Source organism: Callionymus lyra, unplaced genomic scaffold (assembly GCF_982586985.1).
Source record: "Callionymus lyra unplaced genomic scaffold, fCalLyr1.hap1.1 HAP1_SCAFFOLD_623, whole genome shotgun sequence".
Classification (NCBI taxonomy): Eukaryota; Metazoa; Chordata; class Actinopteri; order Syngnathiformes; family Callionymidae; genus Callionymus; species Callionymus lyra.
This window is the reverse complement of record NW_028258863.1, coordinates 3,387-12,500: the sequence shown is the minus strand read 5'-3', so window position 1 is coordinate 12,500 and position 9,114 is coordinate 3,387. Positions and strand designations below refer to the sequence as shown.

At 57.1% G+C, this 9,114-nt stretch overlaps 1 non-coding gene across 1 annotated transcript; it reads right to left on the bottom strand.

Annotated features, from left to right (window-relative positions):
* Positions 1–8,307: 8,307 nt before the first annotated feature.
* Positions 8,308–8,426, bottom strand: LOC148057794 (5S ribosomal RNA). The gene has a single exon (XR_015710404.1). It is a non-coding gene; the product is annotated as a 5S ribosomal RNA (ribosomal RNA).
* Positions 8,427–9,114: the final 688 nt, after the last annotated feature.

Below are 9,114 nucleotides of genomic sequence, written 5' to 3'. Positions count from 1 at the left end.
TTTGAGGCACCAGGCTCGGCCACCCTCCGAGCCTTTTCCTTCCCTCTCCTGTTATGGTGCCTCCCTATTAACCTCTAGGTGGTTGCGCTCGTGACATCAAAAAGACCACTTTTTGAGGAGCAGTCACACTCGGAAAAAATTTCTTTCGTCAGGCAAAAGAACCAGAGTTCTCCGCGGCCATCCACTCCAACCTTGTCCGACTTTGAGGCACCAGGCTCGGCCACCCTCCGAGCCCTTTCCTTCCCTCTCCTGTTATGGTGCCTCCCTATTAACCTCTAGGTGGTTGCGCTCGTGACATCAAAAAGACCACTTTTTGCAGAGCAGTCACACTCGGAAAAAATTTCTTTCGTCAGGCAAAAGAACCAGAGTTCTCCGCGGCCATCCACTCCAACCTTGTCCGACTTTGAGGCACCAGGCTCGGCCACCCTCCGAGCCCTTTCCTTCCCTCTCCTGTTATGGTGCCTCCCTATTAACCTCTAGGTGGTTGCGCTCGTGACATCAAAAAGACCACTTTTTGAGGAGCAGTCACACTCGGAAAAAATTTCTTTCGTCAGGCAAAAGAACCAGAGTTCTCCGCGGCCATCCACTCCAACCTTGTCCGACTTTGAGGCACCAGGCTCGGCCACCCTCCGAGCCTTTTCCTTCCCTCTCCTGTTATGGTGCCTCCCTATTAACCTCTAGGTGGTTGCGCTCGTGACATCAAAAAGACCACTTTTTGCAGAGCAGTCACACTCGGAAAAAATTTCTTTCGTCAGGCAAAAGAACCAGAGTTCTCCGCGGCCATCCACTCCAACCTTGTCCGATTTTGAGGCACCAGGCTCGGCCACCCTCCGAGCCCTTTCCTTCCCTCTCCTGTTATGGTGCCTCCCTATTAACCTCTAGGTGGTTGCGCTCGTGACATCAAAAAGACCACTTTTTGAGGAGCAGTCACACTCGGAAAAAATTTCTTTCGTCTGGCAAAAGAACCAGAGTTCTCCGCGGCCATCCACTCCAACCTTGTCCGATTTTGAGGCACCAGGCTCGGCCACCCTCCGAGCCTTTTCACTCCCTCTCCTGTTATGGTGCCTCCCTATTAACCTCTAGGTGGTTGCGCTCGTGACATCAAAAAGACCACTTTTTGCAGAGCAGTCAAACTCGGAAAAAATTTCTTTCGTCTGGCAAAAGAACCAGAGTTCTCCGCGTTCATCCACTCCAACCTTGTCCGATTTTGAGGCACCAGGCTCGGCCACCCTCCGAGCCTTTTCACTCCCTCTCCTGTTATGGTGCCTCCCTATTAACCTCTAGGTGGTTGCGCTCGTGACATCAAAAAGACCACTTTTTGCAGAGCAGTCACACTCGGAAAAAATTTCTTTCGTCAGGCAAAAGAACCAGAGTTCTCCGCGGCCATCCACTCCAACCTTGTCCGATTTTGAGGCACCAGGCTCGGCCACCCTCCGAGCCCTTTCCTTCCCTCTCCTGTTATGGTGCCTCCCTATTAACCTCTAGGTGGTTGCGCTCGTGACATCAAAAAGACCACTTTTTGCAGAGCAGTCACACTCGGAAAAAATTTCTTTCGTCAGGCAAAAGAACCAGAGTTCTCCGCGGCCATCCACTCCAACCTTGTCCGACTTTGAGGCACCAGGCTCGGCCACCCTCCGAGCCTTTTCCTTCCCTCTCCTGTTATGGTGCCTCCCTATTAACCTCTAGGTGGTTGCGCTCGTGACATCAAAAAGACCACTTTTTGCAGAGCAGTCACACTCGGAAAAAATTTCTTTCGTCTGGCAAAAGAACCAGAGTTCTCCGCGGCCATCCACTCCAACCTTGTCCGATTTTGAGGCACCAGGCTCGGCCACCCTCCGAGCCTTTTCACTCCCTCTCCTGTTATGGTGCCTCCCTATTAACCTCTAGGTGGTTGCGCTCGTGACATCAAAAAGACCACTTTTTGCAGAGCAGTCACACTCGGAAAAAATTTCTTTCGTCTGGCAAAAGAACCAGAGTTTTCAGCGGTCATCCACTCCAACCTTGTCCGATTTTGAGGCACCAGGCTCGGCCACCCTCCGAGCCTTTTCACTCCCTCTCCTGTTATGGTGCCTCCCTATTAACCTCTAGGTGGTTGCGCTCGTGACATCAAAAAGACCACTTTTTGCAGAGCAGTCACACTCGGAAAAAATTTCTTTCGTCAGGCAAAAGAACCAGAGTTTTCAGCGGTCATCCACTCCAACCTTGTCCGATTTTGAGGCACCAGGCTCGGCCACCCTCCGAGCCTTTTCACTCCCTCTCCTGTTATGGTGCCTCCCTATTAACCTCTAGGTGGTTGCGCTCGTGACATCAAAAAGACCACTTTTTGCAGAGCAGTCACACTCGGAAAAAATTTCTTTCGTCTGGCAAAAGAACCAGAGTTTTCAGCGGTCATCCACTCCAACCTTGTCCGATTTTGAGGCACCAGGCTCGGCCACCCTCCGAGCCTTTTCACTCCCTCTCCTGTTATGGTGCCTCCCTATTAACCTCTAGGTGGTTGCGCTCGTGACATCAAAAAGACCACTTTTTTCAGAGCAGTCACACTCGGGAAAAATTTCTTTCGTCTGGCAAAAGAACCAGAGTTTTCAGCGGTCATCCACTCCAACCTTGTCCGATTTTGAGGCACCAGGCTCGGCCACCCTCCGAGCCTTTTCACTCCCTCTCCTGTTATGGTGCCTCCCTATTAACCTCTAGGTGGTTGCGCTCGTGACATCAAAAAGACCACTTTTTGCAGAGCAGTCACACTCGGGAAAAATTTCTTTCGTCTGGCAAAAGAACCAGAGTTTTCAGCGGTCATCCACTCCAACCTTGTCCGATTTTGAGGCACCAGGCTCGGCCACCCTCCGAGCCTTTTCACTCCCTCTCCTGTTATGGTGCCTCCCTATTAACCTCTAGGTGGTTGCGCTCGTGACATCAAAAAGACCACTTTTTGCAGAGCAGTCACACTCGGGAAAAATGTCTTTCGTCTGGCAAAAGAACCAGAGTTTTCAGCGGTCATCCACTCCAACCTTGTCCGATTTTGAGGCACCAGGCTCGGCCACCCTCCGAGCCTTTTCACTCCCTCTCCTGTTATGGTGCCTCCCTATTAACCTCTAGGTGGTTGCGCTCGTGACATCAAAAAGACCACTTTTTGCAGAGCAGTCACACTCGGGAAAAATTTCTTTCGTCTGGCAAAAGAACCAGAGTTTTCAGCGGTCATCCACTCCAACCTTGTCCGATTTTGAGGCACCAGGCTCGGCCACCGTCCGAGCCTTTTCACTCCCTCTCCTGTTATGGTGCCTCCCTATTAACCTCTAGGTGGTTGCGCTCGTGACATCAAAAAGACCACTTTTTTCAGAGCAGTCACACTCGGGAAAAATTTCTTTCGTCTGGCAAAAGAACCAGAGTTATCAGCGGTCATCCACTCCAACCTTGTCCGACGTTGAGGCACCGATGTCGGCCAAGTTCTGAGCGTTCCACCGCCGAATGCCACTGGTCCTCAACACAGCGGACATCCAATCCAACCTTGTCCGACTTTGAGGCACCGAAGTCGGCCTCAGCCCGAGCCTTCCCCCGCCGACCTCACTGGAGCCCGCCATCCAGGGACCGGCGGAGGTCGCCCGCATGACCGCGGCAAAGTGTCTCAAAGTCGGGCACGACCGCTCGAGTCACCCGCCAACCCGGTCCGGGGCACCTCCAGGGACCGGCGGAGGACGCCCGCATGACCGCGACAAAGTGTCTCAAAGTCGGGCACGACCGCTCGAGTCACCCGCCAACCCGGTCCGGGGCACCTCCAGGGACCGGCGGAGGACGCCCGCATGACCGCGACAAAGTGTCTCAAAGTCGGGCATGACCGCTCGAGTCACCCGCCAACCCGGTCCGGGGCACCTCCATGGACCGGCGGAGGACGCCCGCATGACCGCGACAAAGTGTCTCAAAGTCGGGCACGACCGCTCGAGTCACCCGCCAACCCGGTCCGGGGCACCTCCAGGGACCGGCGGAGGACGCCCGCATGACCGCGACAAAGTGTCTCAAAGTCGGGCACGACCGCTCGAGTCACCCGCCAACCCGGTCCGGGGCACCTCCAGGGACCGGCGGAGGACGCCCGCATGACCGCGACAAAGTGTCTCAAAGTCGGTCATGACCGTTCGAGTCACCCGGCAACCCGGTCCGGGGCACCTCCAGGGACCGGCGGAGGAGGCCCGCATGACCGCGACAAAGTGTCTCAAAGTCGGGCACAACCGCTCGAGTCACCCGCCAACCCGGTCCGGGGCACCTCCAGGGACCGGCGGAGGACGCCCGCATGACCGCGACAAAGTGTCTCAAAGTCGGGCACGACCGCTCGAGTCACCCGCCAACCCGGTCCGGGGCACCTCCAGGGACCGGCGGAGGACGCCCGCATGACCGCGACAAAGTGTCTCAAAGTCGGGCATGACCGCTCGAGTCACCCGCCAACCCGGTCCGGGGCACCTCCAGGGACCGGCGGAGGACGCCCGCATGACCGCGACAAAGTGTCTCAAAGTCGGGCACGACCGCTCGAGTCACCCGCCAACCCGGTCCGGGGCACCTCCAGGGACCGGCGGAGGACGCCCGCATGACCGCGACAAAGTGTCTCAAAGTCGGGCACGACCGCTCGAGTCACCCGCCAACCCGGTCCGGGGCACCTCCAGGGACCGGCGGAGGACGGCCGCATGACCGCGACAAAGTGTCTCAAAGTCGGGCACGACCGCTCGAGTCACCCGCCAACCCGGTCCGGGGCACCTCCAGGGACCGGCGGAGGTCGCCCGCATGACCGCGACAAAGTGTCTCAAAGTCGGGCATGACCGCTCGAGTCACCCGCCAACCCGGTCCGGGGCACCTCCGGGGACCGGCGGAGGACGCCCGCATGACCGCGACAAAGTGTCTCAAAGTCGGGCAGGACCGCTCGAGTCACCCGCCAACCCGGTCCGGGGCACCTCCGGGGAGCAGTGGAGGTCGCTCGCATGACCGCGACAAAGTGTCTCAAAGTCGGGCATGACCGCTCGAGTCGCCCGCCATCCCGGTCCGGAGCTCAACACTTTGTCGTTTTTTCCACTCCCTCCCCATTAACCTCTAGGTGGTTGCGCTCGTGACATCAAAAAGACCACTTTTTGCAGAGCAGTCACACTCGGAAAAAATTCGTTTCGTCTGGCAAAAGAACCAGAGTTCTCAGCGGGCTTCCAGTCCAACCTTGTCCGATTTTGAGGCACCAGGCTCGGCCACAGTCCGAGCCCATTCACTCCCTCCCCTGTTGTACTCGCTCCCTATTAACCTCTAGGTGGTTGCGCTCGTGACATCAAAAAGACCACTTTTTGAGGAGCAGTCACACTTAGGAAAAATCCGTTTGCGCTCACACCATCCCTCCCCATTAACCTCTAGGTGGTTGCGCTCGTGACATCAAAAAGACCACTTTTTGAGGAGCAGTCACACTTAGGAAAAATCCGTTTGCGCTCACACCATCCCTCCCCATTAACCTCTAGGTGGTTGCGCTCGTGACATCAAAAAGACCACTTTTTGAGGAGCAGTCAGACACCGAGGTTTTCTGGATTTATGTCCGTTTTCCTGGTTCTCTGACTCGGGCACCTTGTGACCGACATCCCCCCCTTCCCTGGTTCTATTTTGCCGATACTTTGGTGAGTTTTCTACCCGCAAACCAAGCCCCCCAAGCCCGCCGCCTGGTGGGGGAGCATGCCGCCTGGCCCGGTTCTATTTTAGGTCACTTTGGTGAGTTTTCTACCCGCAAACCAAGCCCCCCAAGCCCGCCGCCTGGTGGGGGAAGAGGCCCCCTGGTCCCGGTTCTATTTTAGGACACTTTGGTGAGTTTTCTACCCGCAAACCAAGCCCCCCAAGCCCGCCGCCTGGTGGGGGAACATGCCCCCTGGTCCCGGTTCTATTTTAGGACACTTTGGTGAGTTTTCTACCCGCAAACCAAGCCCCCCAAGCCCGCCGCCTGGTGGGGGAACATGCCGCCTAGCCCGGTTCTATTTTAGGTCACTTTGGTGAGTTTTCTACCCGCAAACCAAGCCCCCCAAGCCCGCCGCCTGGTGGGGGAAGAGGCCCCCTGGTCCCGGTTCTATTTTAGGACACTTTGGTGAGTTTTCTACCCGCAAACCAAGCCCCCCAAGCCCGCCGCCTGGTGGGGGAACATGCCCCCTGGTCCCGGTTCTATTTTAGGACACTTTGGTGAGTTTTCTACCCGGAAACCAAGCCCCCCAAGCCCGCCACCTGGTGGGGGAAGAGGCCCCCTGGTCCCGGTTCTATTTTAGGACACTTTGGTGAGTTTTCTGCCCACACTACGGGTCCCCAAATGCCGCCATCTGGTGGGGGAACATGCCGCCTGCACCGGTTCTATTTTAAGTCACTTTGGTGAGTTTTCTGCCCACACTACGGGTCCCCAAATGCCGCCATCTGGTGGGGGAACATGCCGCCTGCACCGGTTCTATTTTAAGTCACTTTGGTGAGTTTTCTGCCCACACTACGGGTCCCCAAATGCCGCCATCTGGTGGGGGAACATGCCGCCTGCACCGGTTCTATTTTAAGTCACTTTGGTGAGTTTTCTGCCCACACTACGGGTCCCCAAATGCCGCCATCTGGTGGGGGAACATGCCGCCTGCACCGGTTCTATTTTAAGTCACTTTGGTGAGTTTTCTACCCACACTACGGGTCCCCAAATGCCGCCATCTGGTGGGGGAACATGCCGCCTGCACCGGTTCTATTTTAAGTCACTTTGGTGAGTTTTCTACCCACACTACGGGTCCCCAAATGCCGCCATCTGGTGGGGGAACATGCCGCCTGCACCGGTTCTATTTTAAGTCACTTTGGTGAGTTTTCTGCCCACACTACGGGTCCCCAAATGCCGCCATCTGGTGGGGGAACATGCCGCCTGCACCGGTTCTATTTTAAGTCACTTTGGTGAGTTTTCTGCCCACACTACGGGTCCCCAAATGCCGCCACCTGGTGGGGGAACTGCCGCCTAGTCCCGGTTCTATTTTAGGTCACTTTTCTCACTTTCTGACCCACAAATAATGCCCCAAATGCCGCCGCCTGGTGGGGGGAACTGCCGCCTAGTCCCGGTTCTATTTTAGGTCACTTTTCTCACTTTCTGACCCACAAATAATGCCCCAAATGCCGCCGCCTGGTGGGGGGAACTGCCGCCTAGTCCCGGTTCTATTTTAGGTCACTTTTCTCACTTTCTGACCCACAAATAATGCCCCAAATGCCGCCGCCTGGTGGGGGGAACTGCCGCCTAGTCCCGGTTCTATTTTAGGTCACTTTTCTCACTTTCTGACCCACAAATAATGCCCCAAATGCCGCCGCCTGGTGGGGGGAACTGCCGCCTAGTCCCGGTTCTATTTTAGGTCACTTTTCTCACTTTCTGACCCACAAATAATGCCCCAAATGCCGCCGCCTGGTGGGGGGAACTGCCGCCTAGTCCCGGTTCTATTTTAGGTCACTTTTCTCACTTTCTGACCCACAAATAATGCCCCAAATGCCGCCGCCTGGTGGGGGGAACTGCCGCCTAGTCCCGGTTCTATTTTAGGTCACTTTTCTCACTTTCTGACCCACAAATAATGCCCCAAATGCCGCCGCCTGGTGGGGGGAACTGCCGCCTAGTCCCGGTTCTATTTTAGGTCACTTTTCTCACTTTCTGACCCACAAATAATGCCCCAAATGCCGCCGCCTGGTGGGGGGAACTGCCGCCTAGTCCCGGTTCTATTTTAGGTCACTTTTCTCACTTTCTGACCCACAAATAATGCCCCAAATGCCGCCGCCTGGTGGGGGGAACTGCCGCCTAGTCCCGGTTCTATTTTAGGTCACTTTTCTCACTTTCTGACCCACAAATAATGCCCCAAATGCCGCCGCCTGGTGGGGGGAACTGCCGCCTAGTCCCGGTTCTATTTTAGGTCACTTTTCTCACTTTCTGACCCACAAATAATGCCCCAAATGCCGCCGCCTGGTGGGGGGAACTGCCGCCTAGTCCCGGTTCTATTTTAGGTCACTTTTCTCACTTTCTGACCCACAAATAATGCCCCAAATGCCGCCGCCTGGTGGGGGGAACTGCCGCCTAGTCCCGGTTCTATTTTAGGTCACTTTTCTCACTTTCTGACCCACAAATAATGCCCCAAATGCCGCCGCCTGGTGGGGGGAACTGCCGCCTAGTCCCGGTTCTATTTTAGGTCACTTTTCTCACTTTCTGACCCACAAATAATGCCCCAAATGCCGCCGCCTGGTGGGGGGAACTGCCGCCTAGTCCCGGTTCTATTTTAGGTCACTTTTCTCACTTTTCTACCCACAAATAATGGCAAAAAAAAATGCTTACAGCACCCAGTATTCCCAGGCGGTCTCCCATCCAAGTACTAACTGGGCCCGACCCTGCTTGGCTTCCGAGATCAGACGAGATCGGGCTCATTCAGGGTGGTGTGGCCGTAAGCGAGGGAAGCGCTTGTGAAATGCCCCAAAGTGTTGAAAATGTTCCCCAGGCCCCTGGTTCCCCATCCCCGCAGGAGGAGGCTCCCCAGGCCCCCTGGTTCCCCATCCCCGCAGGAGGAGGCTCCCCAGGCCCCCTGGTGCAGGAGGAGGCTCCCCAGGCCCCTGGTTCCCCATCCCCGCAGGAGGAGGCTCCCCAGGCCCCCTGGTTCCCGATCCCCGCAGGAGGAGGCTCCCCAGGCCCCATGGTTCCCCATCACCGCAGGAGGAGGCTCCCCAGGCCCCCTGGTTCCCGATCCCCGCAGGAGGAGGCTCCCCAGGCCCCATGGTTCCCCATCACCGCAGGAGGAGGCTCCCCAGGCCCCCTGGTTCCCCATCCCCGCAGGAGGAGGCTCCCCAGGCCCCCTGGTGCAGGAGGAGGCTCCCCAGGCCCCCTGGTTCCCCATCCCCGCAGGAGGAGGCTCCCCAGGCCCCCTGGTTCTCCATGCCCGCAGGAGGAGGCTCCCCAGGCCCCTGGTTCCCCATCCCCGCAGGAGGAGGCTCCCCAGGCCCCCTGGTTCTCCATGCCCGCAGGAGGAGGCTCCCCAGGCCCCCTGGTTCTCCATCCCCGCAGGAGGAGGCTCCCCAGGCCCCCTGGTTCTCCATCCCCGCAGGAGGAGGCTCCCCAGACCCCCATGTTCTCCATGCCCGCAG